The 24,258-nt window shown below is 41.3% G+C and overlaps 1 pseudogene; it reads right to left on the bottom strand.

Annotated features, from left to right (window-relative positions):
- The window catches only part of LOC131558413 (chloride channel protein D-like), a 78,028-nt pseudogene extending 58,241 nt beyond the window's left edge, over nucleotides 1–19,787 (bottom strand).
- Between the last annotated feature and the right edge of the window lie 4,471 nt (nucleotides 19,788–24,258).

Here is a 24,258-nt window from a genome sequence, read left to right as displayed (position 1 = left end):
GACAAGTTGTCAGACAATTGTATCTCAAGCCTTTGTTCCCCTGTATCTCAAAGATTACAGGCTCAGGGGCAGAACACATCTACAACAGATAGATGAAACTGGGAGTAGCTCAGTCTTCACAAAGCTTAGGTCGGGTTTTGTTTTTGAAAACTTGACTCTGGGACAGTTCAAACCCAGGTCAACTTTTTGCCAAAACCCTGAAGTCCAAAGGGAGCTAGAAGGACAGCTAGCCTGGAGCCTGTGGCTACACATTTAAAGCAGTAGCCTGTCTTCACGGCTAGGTAGAAAGGAAAATAATCCTCTCAAGTATCCTTTTAAAGTTTTGACAGCTTATATATTGAGTATATGTGCCTATACCCCTAAATTGTCCACCCTGCCCATGGAAACCCTGAGCTTTTGGAACAGAAGCATTAGTCAACGTGATTTTAAAAAAAATAGAAAAAGAAAGATAACTCTGCCAGATTCTTGGCAAAACATTATCTACATTGCGATTTCCTCACAGAGAGAAAGGTGATGAATTGAGGAGAAGCAAAAGCAGGCCAAGGGGCAGTAGGGCTCTTAGAAGACAGCTTCGTCTAATCTATGGGCTGAAGATTAGATATTCAATTCCAGTCAAAGGAATGGTACTCCGGGTTATGTTGTGGGTGTGGAAGATACTGTGATGGGTTCTTTCCAAGTTTAAATGCAAGCTGGTTTATACAAGATTATTTTTGGTTAAAGTCACTGTGACATAGTTTCTTTCAGCTGCCTCATTATGTGAGTTTATTAAAAAAAAAAAAAAAGTTGCATGGTTGTCTCTCAGATCAAACAGTTTCTTTCCTGCCTTTTTCTGCCAAGTTATAATAAAATAAGGACTGTGACCTGAGCAGGATCTTCTACAGCTAACAGAAAAGGAAAAACAGTCTGAATAAGAGTTCATGCTACAAAGTTAACATTAAAAAAAAAAAAAAAGCAGAATTTTAAAAAAATTTCAGGATTAAGGCAAAAATATATATACAGAAAAGCTTTATAAGCAACACAGCCCTACAAAACACATCCTGTTCTCCCATTTTCAGGTATGAGCAGGCAAAGTGCTAACTACTCTATGAACTTTTGGAGTCAGCAAGGCACTGCTTCTTGAACAACATAAAATAACTCTGAGGAGTTTTCTTAGTGTTTTCTTTATGTCTGGCACTAAATCTTTGCTAGATGGTCCTACATTCAATTCTGTAGTGTCTTCTGTCACACTGGCTCTTACTGGCTTGTGTTGGTGCATGTCTTGGTTTTTATCCCAGAGAGCAAAGAGCAGCGTTTTTAATGTGCTCAAGCAGTTTGTGCAAAGTTTCACATGGTAACACACCATGAGAAAGCCAAAGGCCTCCCAGTGGTAGGAGGAATGGCTATCAAGCACAGCACCCCAGCTCCAGATTGTTACAACAGTCATGGTTACAAACCCAGCCCCTTGCAAACAGAGGTCCCTCGGAAACCGTGGCGTTTCCACAGGACTAATGGGAGTCACACGGGGGACTCTGCTCCTCGCCCTGCTGGGCTGAAAATTGGATTTGGGTTAGGACATCTCATTGCAGTGCTCAACAGCACAGACTATGAACCTGTAGAGAGATAGGGGAGCAAAGCTGTAGCACAAGGTGAGAAGGCTGGGCAGAGGAAAGGCTCTCCCTAAAGCTAAAAGTTCCTCTTTTCCTTACTGACCTTACTCACTCCTTCAAATGTGGAAGCAAAAAGTGGAAGTGAGCTTCATTGGGCTGTGTTCCCTCGGTAGATGGTGAGCAAACACACTGCCAACAGAAATGCCAGCATCCTGCCACTAAGAGGAGCTGAAATTCAGCTGTGATCAGCAGCACGGGCATGCTCCAGAACAGCCCTTTCACAGAGATCCCTCCTCCTCCTCCTCTTCCTCCTAGCCAGGTCAGATTTCACCTCTGATGAGCCAGCAGAGAACCCAACAGCAGATTGCTGCTCTGACCAAGACAGGACTGGGCAGAGGAGGTGGTGAGCTGCCAGAGCACACACAGAACTTCCAAGAACTGAATGAAATGCACTATTCCTGACCCTATGGAGAGGTAAACCATTGGGAAACATGCATCTGTACCAGCCTGTGGAGAGCTTGCAGAGACTTGACTATGTGCCTCAACCTACAGTTACTTACACTTTTAGCTCTAAAAGTTTCCTCTCTCATATTCAAAATTTTGTTTTCCTCCCAGGAACATGCAGGCTGTCAATGCAAGTCAAGGTGATTGCCTTTCCCTGAAACATATGTATTTTTGCTGGCTCAGAGTGGAAGCTGCTGAAGGGATGTCTGGGCTGATGGGAGGAGAGCATCTCTATAACCAACTCACTGGCTTTCAGCTGAACAATCCTCTCTCCATCAGGGAGAGAAGAGAAAGCAAGATATACAAAAAAACAGATATGGCATACATTAAACATAATGGAAAGTCTGCCTGTAAGAGGGCAGAAGAAAGGGGTTTCAGTGTGCACCAGTTTCTCTAAAGATAGGTTATCTCAACACTTAAAAAGACTGGAAAACTCCTCAGAAAAAATTCCCCAAAAATAATGGAAATAAAGAAAGCTTTTGACGAGTAGGTATTTACTAAAGAAACTTCCAGAGAATCTCAAATATGCTCAATTTACTAAAAGTGCAGTAAAAAAGTTCTGAAGATTTTCTTTCTTCACATTTAATCATAGAATGTTTGCAATGAAAGGAACCTGAAATATCATTCAGTTCCAATATCCCTGCCATGTGCACGGACACCTTCCACTGGACCAACCTGGCCTTGAGCACTTCCAGGGATGGGAAGAACACAACTTCCCTAAATAACCTTGTTCAGTGTCTCCCCTCCTTCACAGCCAAAAATTTCTTCCAATATTGAATTTAAACCTGCCCTTTTTAAGTTTGAAACCATTCTCCCCATTCCATCACTACGTGTTCATACAAAAAGTCCCTCTCCAGCCTTTCTGCAGCCCCCTTAAGGTATTGGAAGCTGCTGTAAGGCCTCACCAAATCCTTCTCTGCTCCGGGCTGAACAAACCTAACTCTCTCAACCTGTTTTATAGGATTGTTAAGGTCATAATGTTCTTCATAACAACATGCTTAAGCTATAACCAAAGCATAAAACTGAAAAGCATTAAAATATTCAAAATACGGGAGCCCTTTGCCTATACCCTTTCTTTACCAATGGCATAACTCTCCCCAAAGGCATTCGAAGCCAAATGGAAATTCCAAAGCCCAGATGTCTTATCAGGACATTCAAGCTCTTCATAGATTGCAAATAAATGCAAAAGCACACCAACACAACTGCTATGTGCCACTAAGCTGTAAAGGGTCAGCAGGGTAGAAGAGTAGAGGGAAAGTGACTCTAGAGGTAAAATACTTCAAGCATACAAACCAAATTAAACAAAGAAAAAAATATATTTTCTATTCTTATATACCTACCAACATTAAATACATATATGCATTTTGAAAATCTATGTTTTCTTTACTCTGCTGCACATTGTTATGTACCAGCAGGTCAGATTCATTTTCCCATCCAGCAGTTTGTGACCCACCCTCATTAGTCTCTGTAAATGTTATATAATTAAGAGACCTTTTTTTTTTTTACAAAGATAAGCACAGTCTCCAAAAGGTTGCTTGTTTTTCTGAGATAATTTTGAAAATGAATTAAAGAACTGCATATGTCCTTGATTCATCTTTAAATTTAGGAGGGGAAAAGGAAGCTCCTAGAAGACCTCTAAACACTTCAAGGAGAATGGTTGGAATGAAGGCCAAGATGTTCATGTCCAGCAAGTTCTTAATCTGAGTCAAAGAAAGGAGAAAACTGTTCTGAGCATCCTGCCAGTGACATGAATCATTGCATCCTCTCTCACAAAACCTGATGCCTTAGAGTAATTTCCATGGAGGAAATAAATCTTTCCTTTTGATTTAAAGAACTCAGCTAATTCATTTAAAGCTGATCTCTTCTTGCACACCTCACAGAGGTGGAACCAAGCAGGTAGACACTGGTGTTGGCACACATAAGAGAAAACTGTGATGTACTGCACTTGCCACTGGCACTTACCACTTCAGGTTACATCTAAATAACACAATATAATGGCTTTAATGAGCACTTCAAAAGACTTTGCTGAATCAGAGCTTTGCTGAATGTTCATTTCTTAAGTGTCAATCTGCATCCATGTGCACTGAGATAATTTATAAGTAAATTTATTTAAGTGAAACTGTGAAAATTCATGCTGAGCTAGAACAACTCACAAAACAACAAATCACAGGCACAGAACATAATCTGGCAGCTGTAATAGTAATTGAATTTTCTGCTTGACTCCTCAAGAAGCAGCAAGGATGAAATCACGTTTTCATTTTATCTTCCAGGCAACAAAATGGGGTCAAGAGGTCAGTGGTAATCTATTAAAAACTGTGAGGATATTATTTCCCCAGCCTCGGTTTAGAGTTACACAGTTTTTTGTCATGATTTGGATATGAACTGTATAAAAAGCTACCTGCCAGGATGTGGGAAGGTCACATGTCAGAAGTTGCCTGCAAAAAACCTTAATTTGGTCTAATCTTGGGGTTAGTGGATTGGACAAACTGTTAGCTGACTTAAATTGCTTGAACGTGACGTCCTCTTATTGTTCAAATTATTTTTTCTCCTTCCTTTTCTTCTTGTCCCTGATCTTGATCTTGCTAGAAATAGCCTAGAGTTTAACAAATGCACCAGGTTTAGAGTTTAACAAATGCACTAAACATGGGTAGTATTCCCTGAAAAGGGAAATGCTAGGGTCGAAATCCATTCAGGCTTCAAGAGCTGATCCACAGGGTGCTGCAGACAGAAAAGCTGGGTCTGGAACTGGGAGAATCCCAGCAGCCATTCCCAGGCACCAGAAGCTCAACACCTGCATGTAGTCACAGGGAGCAGGGACAGACTCAAGGTACATCATGGCTTAGAACCAGGATTACAACAATCACATACATAGGTACCCTGTGTACTAAGCAAAACTTTAATAATGCTATTTTTACCAACAGCTGTAACTATATCCATCTTTTTCCAAAGGATTTAAAGAGATCTAATATTTAAGGTATTGGAATACAGAGGGAACAAGCTTTATTTGAAGTAGAAAAAAGATCTGGTTTATTTACTTCAGAATCCAAATATATATTTGTATTATATTCTACTTAATTCCAATACTGCACTAAAACTAAAAATAAGCATATAGGATTTTATTGGTTTTTCTCCCTACCTCCATTTTTACTAAGGAAAAGATATACTGAGATATTTGCTTTCAAGTAGAATATGCACATTACACTGTATGTGTGTGGCAGCAAAGGTGGAGTCAAGAGAGCATTCCACACGCTGTAAATGAAAGGTGGCACAGTTTATTTTTTGTTTTTGTTGTAATACAAACCACAAGCTTTGGCCAGTCATCAAGAAAAAAATGGTACCTACAGAGTAAGTTTCACCTTTAGAATTAATCCTATGGTCTTTGTAAAAATAAAGTGAAGTTTCCTGAAAATCTCATGATCTGGAGTACAATAAATTCCCCTGGTAACATTATGCTAGGTAGAATGAAACTAAAACAAAACCAAATAGTTTCTTGAGAAACATAACCCACAAGCTTTCAACTCAGTTTATTCACTGTAAACTGTGTTTTGTAAATGGCACAAAATATACAAGAAACAAAATTTCCCCTGAGCCTCATGTTCAGTGAAATGAAAATTTTTCTGCTTATCTGTATCACATTAAGAGCCAAAAACTTATTGAACCCTGCCAGAAGTTATGTCGTTAATAATTTTAGCTAACTTTTCCCTCTAGTAACACTAAGAGAAGATAGAAGGAGACAGAATCCACTGCTCTTTTCAGAAAACATCCTCAACTGAGTGTTAAAAGAGCAAAGCTTATTGTAAAATAGCAACAGAAGCGAATCCACTTTGCCCTCTGCATGCAGCTGTTCATTACACAATACTTTGGTTTCAACAATGAATCTGGCTTCAGAAGGCTTCATCTCTTCCCTGCCCAGGTAGCCTCACCTTTCTGCCACAAACTCTCATCTTCTTGGTGTGGAGCTGCAGCTGTTGGGGCACCTGAACTATGTACTAATCCACAAAAAGGATTTGGGTGGAAGCCCAGTGTTTTCTCCACTTTCCCCTGCTAAAGCTGTGGTAAAGCTCATATATCAGGGAGCATGCATACAAGAAACATTGCCCATTTCCCATCTGAGGTACAGCTACATGTGGAAAATGCCAGGGTCTTTAGTTTCTGCATTGCTAGAGGGATACAAGCCAGAAGAAATTCAGAGATCAATGAAAGACATTCAGAAGTTACTTTAGGAAAAATTCACCTATAGTAAAAAGTAGCAAAAAGTGGATTGAGATTCAGAATACAAGGCATTTATTTATAGCTCACTAAGTGATCTACAAGTCAAATACAAAGAAGGGTATTGAGGCTGGAAGAAGTGAAGATCCTGACACTTGCACATCACTATTGGATAATCATCATCAGGAGCAATACAAATGAATTAAAGACATGAAAATAAAAGCAACTACTTTTAGGTGGATGGAAGGTAAAAGGTTGTGTCATGCTGGAAGAAATAAAGCAAAGGTGGCTGAGGCTGAAGGTCACCTCCATTTTGCAACTGGGAACAAACAGTGATTGCATCTTTTCAAATGTTTAATCTGTAAGCACCAAGGAACAGGGGCACAGTACAGCAATGCCTGCAACAACAACAGAGTGCTTGAGCCAGCTACAGAAGGGAAGGACAGTTTTATTTAAGAGCTTCTCTGCTTTTTCCTTTACTTCAAAGTATCTTCTTCTATCCAGCACCAACACAGAAAATTATCTCATTAATAGCTAATAAGTAAACAGTAGATGTTCTGTTTGTCCACTATGATTTAGAACAAAACACTCTGTGTTGTATTTAAGTGATTTCCAGACGTAAAGTGTGAAGGCTTCCAAAATCCACTGATCTGATAACTGTCCGTATTCCAGCTTTCCCCCTTCTCTGATACTCCCCCAGCAAAAACACTGAAAGAAACAAGCCTAAACCCCTGCATCTATTTCCTCCCACACAGTACATACCCATAACAGAACTCTTTTCTCAGCTTCAAAAATCCAAAATGACCCCTGTAAACAGAGAAGAGAAGAGAAGAGAAGAGAAGAGAAGAGAAGAGAAGAGAAGAGAAGAGAAGAGAAGAGAAGAGAAGAGAAGAGAAGAGAAGAGAATGCATAGTGAAAATGGCCACCAAGCAGCAGCAGCAAGTTTGCCAGGCCAGCCTGATGTCCCACTTCTTCTACAAAGAGTTTGCTGATGACAGCACAAAATACCGAAGCTGTGCCTGCTCGTGCACCAGCTGCAATGAAACTGTGCCTGCAACAGGTTAGAAGAGACAAAGTGTGGTAACAGGAGTAAAAAAAGAGAAACAAAACCCACCATAATTTCCTCTCAAAGCCTGCTGGCATATTATGGGTTTATAGCAGTGCCTTGCATCTCTAGGATGTGAGTTTAGACATGTTTACCTTGACAAAATCCTCAGCCTGGGGATAGCACCATTTGGGTACCGCGGGTATCATGGGACAGTGAGCTGCTGAGCTAGCACCAAACAGCCCAAGGCAGATGTGCCACTTCCCATCCTGGAATAGTGCCCTCACAGGAGTGAGACACTGCAGTGACAAAGTGGTGAGACAGCTTGGGATTCACTAGAGAATGAGAGTACAGCCCTGCAGCCTGAAGGCTCAACATGCTGCCTCGGTCTGTAAATGTCTGAGAAAGCCACATGGAATATTCATGCCTTGTCCCCTCCCTGTACAGGTGTGCAGCCCACATGTGCCCCAGGGAGCAACTCCATTGCTGTAAGCAGCACCAGGAGCTCAAGCAGCAGAGATCTGCACTGTGAACCAATTCCAATAAAGGGGGAGAAAAAAAGGAGAAAAATGAGGAAGGAAAATAATTATAATATTATAAAAAAGGCATTAATGGGAAGTCTTCCTTAAAAATTTGTATTATATATTTTCACACACACAACATAATTTTCTTTCCAAAACACCCATTTTGTTCTATTAAAACAACATCCTGCATGAGACAAATGTTACATTCTTAAGAGAGGCCACAGTGTGCAAAACAGAGGAAAGGCTTTAGAAGGGGGAAATAAAATTATACTTGAATTCTGTCTTGGAAAAACAGAGTCAAGTCCAGCCTTTGAGAGGGTTACTGAAGTGATGCTGATACATCTAATGAAGTAATCAATAGTGCTCAAAAGCTTATAAAACTTGCATCCTCTGGATGTGCTACCTGACACCTCAGGGGTAATTTGTAGATGTGCTGAGCATTCGGTACCAGCTGAAGTCAATGAGTGTAAAAAACACTTGAGTATTTTAAATAGTAACAAACAGCAAATTCTCAGAATAAAAAAACACTATCAGAGTTGTCTCTAATCATCTGGAGGCCCTTTTAACTTTTCTATAATGTTCATAAGTTTTAACAGTACAAGGACAGGTAGCAACGAGGACAATGGAGAGAAAGTGAAAAAATTAATGAGGTTGTGTCAAAGTCCTTAACAAAGCTCACCAGTAAAGTCACACAGGGAACCTCATGACTGACTTCCCAGCTCACAAGTGTTAAGACACTTTTGTGCAGCCATGATATTTTCTGAAAAATCCCTTTGCCAGGATTTTTCTCCTGAGAAGCTGAGAGGCCTCAGGAACAAAATGTAAACAATGATTATCTGCTGCTGTGGAATGCAACAGGTGCATCTTTGAGTGGTCTCATGTGGTTTTTTCTAATTAATTGCCAATCACAGTCCAGCTGTCTCAGACTCTCTGGTCAGTCACAAGATTTTATTATCATTCCTTTCTTTCCTTTCAAGCCTTCTGATGAAATCCTTTCTTCTATTCTTTTAGTATAGTTTTAATATATAATTTACTTGTAATATAATATATATAATAAAATAATAAATCAGCCTTCTGAAACGTGGAGTCAAGATTCTCTTCTCTCATCCTGGGACCCCTGTGGACACCACCACAATTTTGTGCATGGATTTTTACTTACATGTGGTGCTTTCCCAGTAACATTGTTTCCAGCAGAAGGGAACTCAAGAGGTGCTACATGCCTCAGAACCAGCTGGGAAAGCTTTCCTTGGACATCTCCAGCCAGCTGTACATGCTGCGTGTCCCACCAGTGGTATCCACAAGGAAATTGGAGCCTTCCAACACATCCAGCTCAGCTCTCCAATGGAGAAAGGCCTCAAGTGCCTGGGACAGCCTAATGCTTGCTGAGTGACTGCTCTGCCTGTGGCTGCACCTGGAGTGGGTCCCTCTCTGAGCCTGCTCAGCACCTGAAGGTACCAGGAGAGTGGAATTTGTCACTGTGGCCCTTGTAAAGAAGTGAATCTCACTTAGACTGACATTTTGTCTTTGCTGCCCACCAAAAGCCCTCTCTGTGAAGGGAACTTCCATACAACCTGCTTCCCCCAGGATGGCTCCTGACTGCAAGCTAGTGCTTCTTTCTCATTAACTGGATCCTGCACAGAAAAACAAACATTTTCTCCACTTATCACAATAGCTGATTTCTCCTATGAGTAGCATTCTGTTTAACCAGCACATCTCAGATTTATTTAAATTACTGTTCTTAAAACACTAAAGGTAAAGGACATCCCAAATCTTTCCTTTGATGCCTTTTGGTATGCTTTCAAGCTACAGATAGCTCACAAGTGACTGTTCATTAGAATTCTATTTTTTGAGGAAATTAACACAGGATTCTTTTTTTTTATCCTTATTTAAAAAAAAAAAAACAAACAAACAAGGTTTTGTAAGTTAACATGACAAAAAATATCCAGAAGTCATAAAGTGCTTGCAATTTCTTTTCCTAGAAGCTAATGTAATTAATTTCACTAGAACTGTTCAAAAGAGTTTACCAGCATTATCTCACAGAGACACATGAGCAGATAAGAGCCAGACTAAAAAAGTGTCACAAACAATTTAGTTTTTAAAAACTCAAAAAAAAAAAAAAAAGGCCCCCTGTGAACATTAGGCAATCCCCATAATCTCTTTTTTCCTGAGACAGACTCATTAATTTAAGGATGAAATCCATATGTAAAAATCCTGCTGTTTCTTCTTTCTTATATAGCCCAGAAAACCACGGAAAAATGTCTTCTGCATTAAACAACTTGTGAACTTTCTTTTAATTAAAGAACTTTAAATTTGTTTAATTAACCAACTTTTTCCTAATTAGAGCAGGTGGCTTTTTCCCCATTCCAAAGTGACAAACAGAGGGAATGCTGAAAGGTTGCTGGTGCAGCATCTCTGTTTCCCTTCCAGATGCAATGGGCTCACCAGGGACTCACCAGACACCCCTGGGGCATCGAGGGCAGTGGCAGGGTGGCCCTCACAGAGCCCCACATCTCTGCCCATCTCTTACTTATCAGCTGCTGAAGATCAGGAGGTGGATGCCAATGGTGTCCAACTGCAGCTGGCTCAGGCCACAACCCAGGGGAGCACTAAAAGTGATGTTGCATAATTGAGAGCACTCTTTGGTAAATTATTCATAAATCAGTTAAAGGCAGAGGAGGACAGAGCCTTAGCTGGCATTCAGCAGCAAAGCCAGGTTGGTTTCAAGAGATTTAAACATGGAAAATGCTGAACATCTTTTAAATATGCAAAGTCCCACTGACATAAAGGAGGAAGCTACCAGAGACTATCAGAAACTTCAGTGTCTCTTTTGCAGAGATTGTGGTAGTCCATGCAATGCCTTTGAAGAACTGCATGTTAATATCTGCCCTAGTGTGGTGACACATCAGACTGGAGCCCATCATTCCAATCATCTGTTCCCAGGTTAACAACCACAGCAGCCAGAGCAGCCCTACTTCTAACAGAAGACGTGTGATGATTTAAATTATTACAGTGTGTTCCCAGGCAGCACTTCAAATTACATTTAAATGGGAAAAAAAATTCCAAACCCTTAGTGGAATGAAAAATCTATTCATTGTATAATCTTGGAAGACTTTTCTACAAGACTTAAATTAGGAGCCTTAATAAATCTCTGAGGCTTTTAGCAACTTACGCTGTGTTTATGTTTAATGAAAATGGTGGAGGCTTCCAACTAAATTAAATTAAACTAGCTCTTAATTCCTGTGTTTTGAAAAGGCATCACGTTGATACTGTGATGACTTTATTCATGGAAATATGATTCAACTCTTTGGCTCACAAATCACGGTTACCAACCCCACACAAAGGAAAAAAAGAAATCCCAGCTGCAGTCTCTGAACTCCTGGAGACAAATGTCTGAAAGCAAAGAAAACAAAAGAAGCCAAAAGGGAGAGCTAACCCTTGGGAAGCATTGTCTAGGTTTGTGGCCACCTCTGACTAACCATGCACTCCTATTTTTGAACATCTGAGTCACTGAGTCATCCCCCAGGGTGCTGCACCTCTGTGCAAATAAATAAATACGGATAAACCAACAGAGCAACAGAAAATGTGAATGGTTAGTGGGGAGAAACATGTTTGGTCAGGGTGGTGAAGAGGGGAGAACAAACCTCAAGGATAAATACTTTCCAACCCCAAAGTGGATAAGAAATAAAACAGCAAAGCAGCCAACAAACAATCTATATCCTTTTAGCAGAGACCAACTTTACCATCTCTATTCAAGATAGGCTTCCAGACAGATAATAAAATGCAGCAGGATTCTCCTCTGAATGATGAAGAAAGGAAATTATGTCACTTTCCAAAGCAAACAAAAACCCCAAAATCTGGCCCGCAGTTATCAAATTTGATTGTGTTGCAACACAGCAAATTTTAAGATCCTCTCTGACCTACACAGGAGGACCAGGCAAGCCTCCTGTCTCCCCTTCACAAGGCCAAAGACAACAGCAGTGTCATGGGGATTCTCTTCCTTTGCACATAAGAAAGCAGCATAAAAACATTATCCTTCAGACAGATTATAAACTCTACTTTTCCCCACCTAGGAACGTGGTGCAACACCACTGCAGGAAACACAAGCAGCTCCAACCCAACTTGCAATCTGCGACCTGCAGGGCAGCACCTGGTCCCTGTGGCTGCCCTCAGCTGGCCCTGGTGGCTGTTGCCAAGCTGAACACACAGACCACATCAGCCTGCACCCTGCACAGCCACTTAGGGCACTTCTGCAGGTGGCTTTAAAGTCACTGTCCCTGTTGTGTGAAGCCACTTGACACCAGCTTTATTTTTATACAGACTCTGCACAGGTGAAAACATGAGATGTAAAGCAGCCAGCAGGCCATGGCTGTGTGGCAGGTGGCTTTGCAGGAACAAAACTGACTGCAGTTATCCAGATAACTGCTTGCTGAGCATCACTCAGGGAATTGTACCAGGGAACCAAGCCAGCATTTAAAACACACAGCAAACAAATCCTTTCCCTCACTGCAAGGCACGAATAGTTGTGCTAATGAAAAAGGGATGGGGAGCAGCACAGGTGAAAAGAGCTCCTGGTGCAGGGCATTTTTTAAGTCAGTGCTGCTACTAAGACAGATGTTGCAAAGGCATACCCTCAGCCTGGTAGCTTTAACGTTGAGAATTGCTATTTCTCACCCCAAATGGATCATGGGACCTTCTGGCTCACAGAGAACCCTGCAGGCTACAGCCATCATGCATGAGAGAAATGTCCCTAAAATGTCTTGATGTTAAAATGATGTTGAATAGAAGTGCCATTCAAAATACCCAATGATTTCTGGCAAGCCAGACAGCAAAGCTGCTGGCAAAAGAACTGCAAAGGGGAAAAAGAAAAAAAGGAAACAGAGTCAACAATCATTAGATGTTGATGTGTTAGATGTGTCTATGGACAATTTTTCAGTGTGACCCTCACATTGCTCTGTTCACAAACAAACTTTCCCAGAATTAGCAGGCAACACAGATGCCCATATAGCTTCTGACAATGCACAAAAGTTCAAGCTCTTGACAGTGTTGCCATACACATACTGGGGCTAAGAGAGAGGGAAACAACTGACAAGGGCCCCTGCCCCAAGCCCCAGCATCCATCCTGATACCTGAAGCCCACCAGCCTCTCATCTTTGCACAGGCTGTCTGTGGGGCAGGGTGTACCTGTGAACCTTTGTGATTTGTCCAATCAGTTCAGTCTTTAGAAAGTTTAAACCTGCTCTGATATGGTATGTGCAGTAACAGTGAATTCCCTGTTCCTACTGTTGGTGCATTTCGGGGTAAATCTAGTAAAATACTCACTTTTTCTCTCACCTATGCTGTTAATTGCCTGTCTATAATTAAATTGAACACAGCAGGACAGTAAATGACAGAAAGGCTCAATGTTTTAGCTTTGGTGCCTCATAAAGTACTAACCTGGGCCACATGCAATACCCACATAGCACAGCTAAATGATCAATGTAAAACCAACAGGAACTTTTATATGGACTGATGGTCTTTGGCTTAGACCCCTTCCAAACACTGAGTTTTCATGAGTTATACCAGCTGCCACTTGTATTTATTTTATAAACACCACATGCTAAGTGTAAATTGCATTGCCACCACCACTGATTTCACCCCAGACACTTGTATACAAGTTATGGGTGGTGGAATCCAGGTTTAGGCTGAAGGCCAAGAAAGACCTCTCCAGTGGGGTTGTATAATTGAGGCTCTTTTTTAAATTATTTAAAGAAAACAGTGAAACAACAAGCACATGGAAGAGTAAGAGATTTGGTTTATCACAGTATCACAGTGTTAGGGTTGTATAATCGAGGCTTTTTTTTTTTTTAATAAAATAGTGAAACAATAAGCATATGGAAGAGTAAGAGATTTGGTTTGTCACAGTGTTATTGACTTGTTGCATAGGAGACCTAACACTTGCCAGCACAGAACCCAGAGAACCACTAGCCCAGACAGATGCACTCACAGCCAGATCATCAGCACCCACAGACCAGGTCTGGCTTTTCAATTATCTTTTGTACTACAAATTTCTGCAGGCAGAAGATACATGGCAGGGGAAAACCAAAACAAGCAATGCAGGCTCTTCAGAAGGAAGGGAGTGAATAAAGGTAAGGTGAATCATGACTTTCAGAGCCAAGTAATAGGGTTTTTTTCCAGGACTTCCTGCCCATCTCTAAAAACACTATAAAGGAAACATGGTTACTTCTCAAGGCCCTTTTCAGGTCAGAAGCAGGGTTCAAGTACCTTAAGAATAAGCACAAAACCACACTCTTCTAGAGTCTTCAGGCATTTCACCTGAATGGAGCCTTCAAAGTCTGAGATCACTAATTACCTTAATGAAGCTGCAGCTATTATTAGTAGGCAGAGTATAAGTGAGAGAGCTGTTTCCTGCTTTATTTTAACCAGCGGGCCATCTCTCAGACTGGGCATTCTCACACTCAAAACACATGTTTTGGTCACCCCAGGTTTTTGGTTGGTTTGTTTATTTGTGCTTGGGCTGACCACGGCCGTGCTGTCCCCAGACCTCCTCAGCTCCCACGCATTGTGCTGCCTTCCGCAGGGCTCAGCTGTGACACGCTGTGGGTGCAGGTCAAGCACATCCCTGGTGTTTCTGAGGGCACACAGTCACAGCCTTCCCAGCAGCACATCGCATCAAGTGTTTTGTAAATGCATCGCGCAGCACGGCCAGACAGCAAAGCAAACAAAAAAGGAGTTTTGCTCATCTGCAGCTGAAGGAGTATTCAGATGGGGAGATCTTTCAGGGCAGGAATTACATGTTTGTACTGATGTCAGAGCTCACCTCCTGCCCTTCTATATTAATAATACAATAGGACAGATTTTATAACAGGGCAGGACCAAGAGTGTGTGTTAGAGCTGTTGTGATGACCTGGAGTCAAAGTGTGGTTTCTTTCTATGTATTATTTACTTATAGTTTAGTGTGTATATATACACACATGCTTGTATATACATACAAATGCACATATACACGTTTGCATGTGTATTTATCCACTGTTTATATATTTTATAAACTTACATGTAGTTTGTATATTAAAGAAAAGGGAAATAATTTTCCAAGAGGATTATATATGCTTTCCTCATGGAAAACCTAAACTTGTTCATTTTTTTTAATATTTCCTCTGATAAATTCAACTTCCATATGTTCTGCAGAATAACTCTTCCCTTGCATTTCTGTGAAGTGATTGAGGTCTGTCCTTCAGCAGTTGACGGTATTATTGCATTATCTTGAGTCCACAGAATACTGGAGGACACATCCATGTCTTCATTGCACTGGAGAGCCCAGAACTGCAGATGTGGCCTCACCAGTACTGAAGAGGCAGGAAGGATCACTTCCCTCAGCCTCCTGATAACATTCTGAATGCAACTCAGGAGCTTGTCAGCCTCAGTCATGGTCTATCAAGCACTGCCTAATTTTATTTTTACTTTTGTCTGCAAGTTTTCTGAGGGTGGACCAAAACAATATCCCATCATCCAGGTCATTAGTGAAAATATCCAACAGCATTTGACCCCAGGACTGACCCCTGGGATATATCCTTGAGGCCCAGACTATGGCTGGACTAGTGGTTATAATGTGTTGAAAGCGAAGGGAGACGACCCATCTTGTTGTTGATCAGCATCGACTCCGATTTATTGATCAAATCAGTCATCTTTTATAATAGTGTTAATTAACTTCATGCATATTGCAAAATCCGAGCTCACGATAGGTTACAGAGAAAACTCTAACCCCTCCTTTTGTTTACAATACCTGTGGTTGTTTATTGAAACCAAAATTAGTGTTCTCACTGTGATATGAAAAGTTCTCAAAACCTTCATATCTGTTCCCAGAGCAGCCAAGGACTCTTATGAGAAGACTGTCTGAGAATCCTGCTGTTTATAGAAAAGGTGCCTGAGAACCTAGTTATTTACAAAATCAAGCCTGGAAACTGCTGCCTTTTACTTTCCCATCAGCTGTATACCTTCATGGCCTCTTTCTTTAAGCCATGCTTGAACTAGGCTCTCCACAATAATGCTTTGAGCCCAGTGGTTCTGCCAGGTAAATCCATCTCACTGTCGAAATATCTAATCCACATACCATTAGTTTGCCTATGAAACTGTTATGGGAGACAGTGATGAAAGCCTTGCTAATGCTGAAATAAAGAACAGACACTGTTCGAGTCATTTCATTGTGGAAAGTTGTTGTCCACTGTAAATCCATGCTTGATTTTGCTCGATTTGCTCATTGGAATGGACAGCTCCTCACCACAGATGAAAACCAATCAGGCCTCTTGGACCCCAGTGCTCTCCAGGATGATCTCCTCACAAGGAGAGGAGGATCCAGGAGAATCCAGGGATTCTTCCATGCAAATGCCTGAACAGACCAAGGTGCTCTCCTGAAGTCCAGTCCTTCACCTTTTCCCCTCATCTCAGGATCCCACACACCCCAATCTCATAGTTACTGCTGCCCTCAACCCTCACATCCTGATCAGTCTTTCCTTCTCTGCAAGTACAAAGTAAAGCAGAGTGTTCCCTTATTTGCTTCTTGATCCCCTTATCAGGAAGTTGTTATCAATGCACTCCAGAAACCTCGTGGATTGCTCGTGTCCTGATGTGTTGTCCTTCCAGCACATATTGGGATATCTGGCTAGACTCCCACAAGGACGTGGGCCAGTGACCACAAGACTTCTTCCAAATATATGATGACAGCTTTGTCTAATTCCTCACAGTCCACAGCAGGCATCCACAACACCACCCCACGTGTTGGTGTGTCCTCCAACATCTGCAAGCTCTCAGCTGACTCGTCTCTTCCCAAAGCAGAGCTCCAACCATTCCCACTCTTAACTATGGTGTGGCCTTCCTACGGAGCCTCTATCCAGCCACTGCAGTGCTACAGCACTGTCAGCTATCCCTCCTTTATCTGTGCAGACAAGGAGCTCATCTGCCTTGCTCCAGCCTCAGTGAGAGACCCCCAGCCCCAAATCTGCAGAGCTGCACCCTCCTCAGCAGCCTGCTCTGGGCTGTGGCCTCTGCTGAGTCAGGGGGAATTTCTCTGCCGAGTGCTGGGGACCGCCTCTGGCAGCTCCCTGCCACTGCTGCTGAGCACAAGAGCACTGCCAGCCCAGACCCTGGCCTCCCCCTGCACAATGCCATGACTGATGATTTTACAGGCTGCCCCCAGCACCAGCTGCCAGGATTCCTGCCCCTGCCTGGTCAGGATTCAGCTGGAACAAAAGCCCCTCCTCACAATTAACTTTTCAATATTTATACCATCTACCATAGATATTACAAACCAAGTGAAAATTTTACCATCTTTCTACAGGTGAGGAAAAGCAAGCAATCAGGGTCAGAGATGCCTAAAGACTTACATTGGTTTTATCAATTCAGTGATTTTTATAACCATCATTCCAATTATCACAGAGATAATGACCGCCATCAAGGACAAATTAATAATTCCACAGTAATCTATTACTGAAAATAAAACTGACCCAGACATAGAGTGAAATAACATGTCTCATACCAGGTCCACACTCACTCAGTACCTTAAAGAAAGTTAATCCCTTCCCTTGGATAGCACCCAGACCTAAAGCAGCACATGCTCTGGTGTCCACAGAGGAAGAGGAAGGTAACAGTGCGTTAAAGACTGCTTTCATCAATCCCATAACAAGAACAAAATCAGATATTATACTGTACTGTGGGCCAAGTTGCAGCTAGGGACACCAACACAAAGGACCACAAGGGGATCTGATCTCCACACTCCTCTCCACAGGCAGCACCTTCAGGCTGTTAAGACTTGACACGGTGCATATTCTAATAAACTAACACAGAAAATGTCACTTTGACTTTCTCTTCCTCACCTGCAGGTAATTTTCCACCAGGTTCCATTTCCATTTGATGAGAGACTTAATTATCTGATGAATCAAAAACCCCAGCACCCCCACTGCTGTTCTGATTAGCCCTATCAGCAGCCACCATCCCGCTCTTTTCTAGAAACAGGAAAACACAGTTACCTCTCAGACCATAAAACAGGATTATTTGCCATGCTGCCTCTCACAAAGACACAAATTCCATTTTTAGAGCATTTTGAATATTACCTGTGACTGCCTGAACAACAGGCTTCTCTTGCCACTACCTCTTTTAAAAGTGTACACTCAATATTTACCTTCAGGGTGAAAGCCATTTTCATTTGGGTAAGGAACACAGTTTAATTTTTTTGTTTGGGATTTGTTTGGGTTTTTTAAATAGAGAATTACCAATGCAGTCTGATCTCTGATGTTGAATGCTCTATGTCATATCAAAACAAATTATATGACCCAATAATTAAACATTTGGTAGAGCACTTGGAAATATTTCAAAGTAATCCCTGTTTCCTTCAACTGCAATAACGCATTGAGCACCCATCATGTAAATGTACAAACTTTTATGTCCAGTTTCTGTCCTTCCTAAACTTACACTTCTAATAATAATGTGCACCAATAAAAATGACAGATTTATTTTAAGAATCACCTAGGACTAGAGCAGGCCTACTGAGATTCAAACACCATGTTTCCTGCAGATTATGCTGTGAGAAAAAAAATTAAAATTAATTACTTTGAAAAGTAATTTAAAAAGTTAATTGTAATTTAAAAATTAATTATAATTCATTTTAACAAATCCCAGTAAGAGAACATTTACCCAAACTTCTGTGAAGTCTCCTTCTTTTAAGTTGTATACATTGAGAAGTTAATAATTTAATTCTTTTTTCATATTCAGTAAGTTATGAAGAGCAAAGACATAAGCACTTACAAAATATGCTTTTAATCCTTTGGCCCCTTTCTACATTCAAAATATTTTTCTGTACACAGAAACAATAAATAACTTTTTCTTAATTCCTTCTGCTGTCAGGCATATCCCTGGAGTGTCCAAATTACACATAGTTTAAGAGGCAACTTTACACTATTTGAGGTAAGTTGACCTGTATGTTTTCTCTTGCAGCCACTTCTTTTAAAGCTTTTTGTGTGAGGACAAATAATCCAGACTTTCACGGGCTAGCAGGTGTTCTCTCTACCCAAGGTACTACAGCTTGGATGCTTTACCTGAGGCAGTTTGCAGGTAGGCAGCTTGGAGAGGAGCAAGACTCGATGCATGTGAAGTGTTCGCTGTAAATCAAAATCAGCAGCATGCTGTGTGTTTCCCACCTCCAAGGCACGACCTCGGCCTACCAAAGAAAGAGTAAAAAAGGATTTCTGCTGTTTTCCACCAACTGGAATTTGGACTCATTTGACAAGGCCTCATCTCAAATAATTGTAGAATCACGATATCACAGAACAATACAATGGCTTGGGTTGGAAGGGACCTTAAAGATCACCTAGTGCCAACCCCTCTGCCTTGGACAGGGACACCTTCCACTAGACCAGGCTGCTCAGAGCCCCATCCAACCTGGCCTTGAGTGCTATCATCTCATTGCAGGGGTTCCATGCTGTTGTCTCCTGATCACAAGAGTTCCATACCTTCTTGGTGTTTCTCATGGGCACCTCCTCAGAGCACTGACTCTTTCTTCTTCACAAAGGAGACAACAGACTCCAGCTCCCTTCTCAACCAGCCACCCCACTCTTTTATAGCTTCTCATTGGTTACAGCTGTGGTTACTTCTTCTCATTGGTTACAGCTGTGGCCTGTTAAGGTCAGTCCTGCTCCTAATCTTTGATAATTGGCCCAGCTGCAACTCCTTAGGGGTAAGATTACTTTCTACACTATCTTTATTTTTCTTATATTCTATCCCTCTACACTTGAGCACTACCCTGAGTGGGGCATCTACAGCTTCTCTGGGCAACATATTCCAGTGCTTTACCACCCTCATAGTGAAAAATTTCATCCTAATATCCATTCTAAACCTACCCTCTGACAATTTGAAGTCTTTCCTCCTTGTCATGCCCTTGTAAATGGTCTCTCTCCATCTTTCCTGTAGGCTGCCTTCAGGTACTGGAAGGCTGCAACTGGGTCACCCCAAAGCCTTCTCTTTTCCAGGCAATGAAGAAACATAAATAGCTCCTGGTTGTGAATCAGTGAGTACTAAGGGGCAAGAAAGAAGAAAAAAGCCACATGCAAATTACCCAAAATAGTCTTCTGGACCTCTGGTTTTGCAACACCGAAAGTTTGCTTGTAGCCCACTACTCACACTTCTCAAATATAACAACACATGGTCATGAAGGGAATACTGCCCAGGGCAGGGAGTACATCCATGTCAGGATACAGCAATGGCCTACGCCAAATTTCCTACACCATGACTGGGGTTTTTTGCCAGCTCAATCAGGCATTTCATTCTAGAGACTTCAAAAGTACTATGCAAATTGCAGACTTGGCAACAATCAATCTGACAAAAAAGAGAACGGGTTGAAGAGAATTTATCTCAGTGGAAATCAAAGACTGCAGAAAATAATTGTTGCTGGAAACTGTGTGAATAGCTACAAGCAACAGTAAATGCATTAGAAAAGTTACCTTCCTTCAGATACAGGGAAATAAATGTATCTGCCACCAGTACCTCCACAGTGAAGTTATCTGACAACAAATACACATTGTGTGATCAATTAAATCCTCCAGTCAAAGGTGAATTAAGTAACAGCAGGTGTCCGACTGATTACGTACACTAATAATGTAAAAAGAGGTACTTCACAAACAGAAGCTCAAACCTTAGTTTTGTGTTTAAGCACAAAAATGAGATTAGATTGCTAACTTCTGCTTGCATAAAAGCTGGGTTTAACTACTCCTATTCCAAATTTAAAATGGAGCAAAAGAAAGCAGAAGCCAGGCAAGAAAAGCAGGCACCTGAGCAGAGCTCCTGGCTGGGATCCCATGACCGTTTCATTCAGGTGTGCCAGACTGGTCACCCCAAGGCCTCCATTTAGCCCATTTATTTCTGGAACATGGGAATTCGTATGATGTCATTTTCTAGTTGTGTTAGACCAAATGCAAATAGATCTGGGTATTATAAAGATTGCAGCACAAACAAAAATACAAAATCCACTGAACAATACAGACAGGGGATGAGAGAGGAGCACTGAAACTAAAGGTACAGTTCATGGGGAAATAGATGAGGCCAAGTCACACTGCTCATCGAAAACACATATTCCTCATTCCATGTCCCAGTGACTTGTTACATAAACAGGATAGCTGCTTTTACCCAAACAGGAATATCATTCCCATCCTTAAGAGCACACCTGAGGCATTTGTCTTTGCTGTCCCCAGTTGCCAGAAAACCAAAGCTGAAAAGTCCTCTTCCACCAGATTGTACTGCAAATTCTCACATACACCCTCTTGTGCATTCAAATTTTAAAAATCAAAATAGAGTAAGAATGCGTTTTTGAACTTTGACCCATAGTTATTTGTTCCCCATGGGCTCCTCTGCAGCCAGCTTAAACCCACCAGTACACCCACTTATCTGAAATACATTTCATGAACCTCTGAGAAGCAGTACACAAATAGCCATGGTTAAAAAGCTAGATGGTGAAAAACAAAGCAAGATTTGAGGTTGCAGGGGGCATTGCTGTATCCCTAAGATGCAGGAGTTGAGACAAATCTCCACAAGACAAACAAAGCCTTACAAAACACATACACACATGGAGCTTTGTTCATTTATGATGAAACCTGAAGACTGAGACATGTAGGCAAACGCAGACTGGGTTTGTAAAAGCTTCTGCACCAGACATTCCTCTCCTAAGAATACATACTGCTTAATTAGCCTGTAAGAATTTGACCCAAAACCTATGCATTTTGGCTGTCACTGTTACATACACTAACACCTCGCAGTGCAGAACATGAGTCTTCATCTTTCTTTTGAAAAGTATTTCAGATCATATATTCTCAGTTCTGTAAATTTTGCATAAGGATTGTCCTACTTTCTGCAGCGTTTTTATCTCCAAACATCACACAAGGATCTTTCTGCTTATTGAAGAGCTTCCAAAACTCAAGTTTTGCCATGGATAAAGAAAACCACAGGTAATCACGAAAAATACCTTCTCAATACTGGAAGATAAAATGTCCCCTCCTATGTAAGGAGACCAGAGAATCCAGGCTGCAACCAGTTCCCAGATTTTTTACTAATTTCTGACTTCTGCAAGGTGTGCTACTTGACTTTAAAGTGTTCTTACCTCATCACAGCCTAATTGGGAATAGCTACTTTGGAGACAAGGAGGGGAAGAAGGAATCTGTGTTCATCACCACTAAAAGTTACCTACACACTTCTATGAGTAAATGCTTTGAGGAGTCAAGTTATAAATTGAATTTTTCTCAGTTAGGAAAGAATTTTGAAAGACCAGTGTGGGAAGAGCCCATGCTTTTAAGCTGCCAAGACCCCATTTGGGAACCACAGAGCTCCTTGTTCCACTCCCAAGCTGCTTCTATTGCAGGCCATGGGATTCTTTGCAAAAGGGTGATGGCCAAATAAGGAGGGTGGGCAGACACTGGCACAGCTCTGTCTTCCTTGGTAAACATAAGCAGGCTGAGCCAAGCTGCCCCCAGTGAGGACCTGGAAAGCAGCTCCCTTGAAACAGGAAAGACCAGCAAAGGATTGTACCTCTGCTACTTGGTGATCTGGGGGACAGGCAAGGTGTGCTGCACAGCAGAAATGCAGCTATAACTATCAGCAGCTGGCCATTCCAAAAAGGTTTTGGGCTAGCTCAACTAACTCCTCTCCCAAACAACTGAGAAGACAGAACAACACAATTTTATTTGCCTAAATGCTTTGTAAGTGAAAGAGGATGTGCATGCATGCATCACATGTGTTCTTCATCCCTTAAAAGACCAGGAAGGAATAACCCCGACTAACACTATGAAAAAACAGAGTTGCTAAACTAGAAGCCAGAGCAAATAAGAACTACCCACCAAATGGCAGTAGAGATAGCATGAATTTAATACTAAGACATTTTGCCACTTGTCTTTGAATAATACAGACATAAATCAGATTCCAGCTATTACACACAAAAGCATCTGCCACAGAACTCTAATTCTTGCTATGGTTGCGTTAAACCTCTCCTGCCTGAGCACAAGCTACTGGTCACCCCTCTATCTGAATAGCTCTATAATGTAATTTTAACTCTGTAGTGGCAAACATGTAAAAAACCAGGCAAATCCTTAGCTGGCATCTCAGTTTTAAGTAGACAGAGAACCACATACTTTTTGAATGGTGTCAGGAGTTGTATATACTTAAAGGGTAAGAATTTCTTCCCTCTCCAATGCCCTTCTGTCTTCAATCACAGGCTTGTTTAGTGCAGCACATGTGACTTGTTCATCTGCCAAGGAAAGCAGTGCACCATTCTTGCTAGCTTCAGTTTTAATAGTAGAATCATACAGGTATTATAGGATCATACAATCACAAAAGTACAATAAAGGATTAGAGAGTGTGAGTTAATGTTAACACTGCATGAGTAACACATCAATTCCAAACAAATCTGAAGGTAAAAGTCAAGAGGTTTTCAAATGCCAGAAGAAATAGTTTCTACTCTAAGCATGAGCAGTTCAGAATATATTTTTCAACAGATTGAAAGCAAGGTGATAGAAGGAAGAGCTTCCAAAGCAGTACTCTGTTCACAGCATCCCACTCCAAAGATCAAAAACCATTACACTACTAATTGAGGTGACACTCAAAGACTTCAAATAATGAGTGTTTAATGCTCAGTCTGAATGACAACTCAAGGAAGCAAATAATTATCACAGTCATTGGACATATATAAAGACATTGTTAACTAGAAACGTCATGGCTTTTAACTTTAATTTCATATTATTTCAGAGTTATTTCCGAGTTACAGCATTAAAGGAAGTAAATTGGTATGAGAATTTTCCTATACATGCAACAACTCCTACACATGGTGCTGAATTAAAGGACAGAGATGTTGAAACATTTTCTGATAACACTGTAATAAATCTCACATAGTGCAACGAGTTAGTCGTATCATATGATTAAAGTAAATTTAATCTGCAAATCTTTAGACAGAAAAAGAATGTACATATGACAGGAAATCATTTCATAAAACACAACCCAAGATGACTATGAGCATTTCCACAAATCCTCAAATTGTGATGTTGCGGCAAGGAGTTATTTTAGATTTCTCAGAAGCAGACAGTCCCAGAGTTCAAAGTGCAATGCACCTCCCAGAGATGGGAAATAATGCCCTCTCCCAAAACTGCAGTCATGCAAACAAAAAACCCTGGAGGAATCTGTCAGTCAGAAAAGGGCAGGGCTGTTGGCAATTTCCCAATACCATTACAAAAGCAGAGCTTTTAGTACAGGGTTTTCTCAGAATAGTATTGACTCCCTTAAACTACACACACATTTAAACCCTAAACTGCTGATCACCAACCACTCAGCTGAATGTGGAAACTAAGAGCCAGCCGCCACCACCACACAC

The sequence above is a fragment of the Ammospiza caudacuta genome, chromosome 1 (genome assembly GCF_027887145.1).
Source record: "Ammospiza caudacuta isolate bAmmCau1 chromosome 1, bAmmCau1.pri, whole genome shotgun sequence".
Classification (NCBI taxonomy): Eukaryota; Metazoa; Chordata; class Aves; order Passeriformes; family Passerellidae; genus Ammospiza; species Ammospiza caudacuta.
This window is presented reverse-complemented; position numbering and strand designations above follow the sequence as displayed.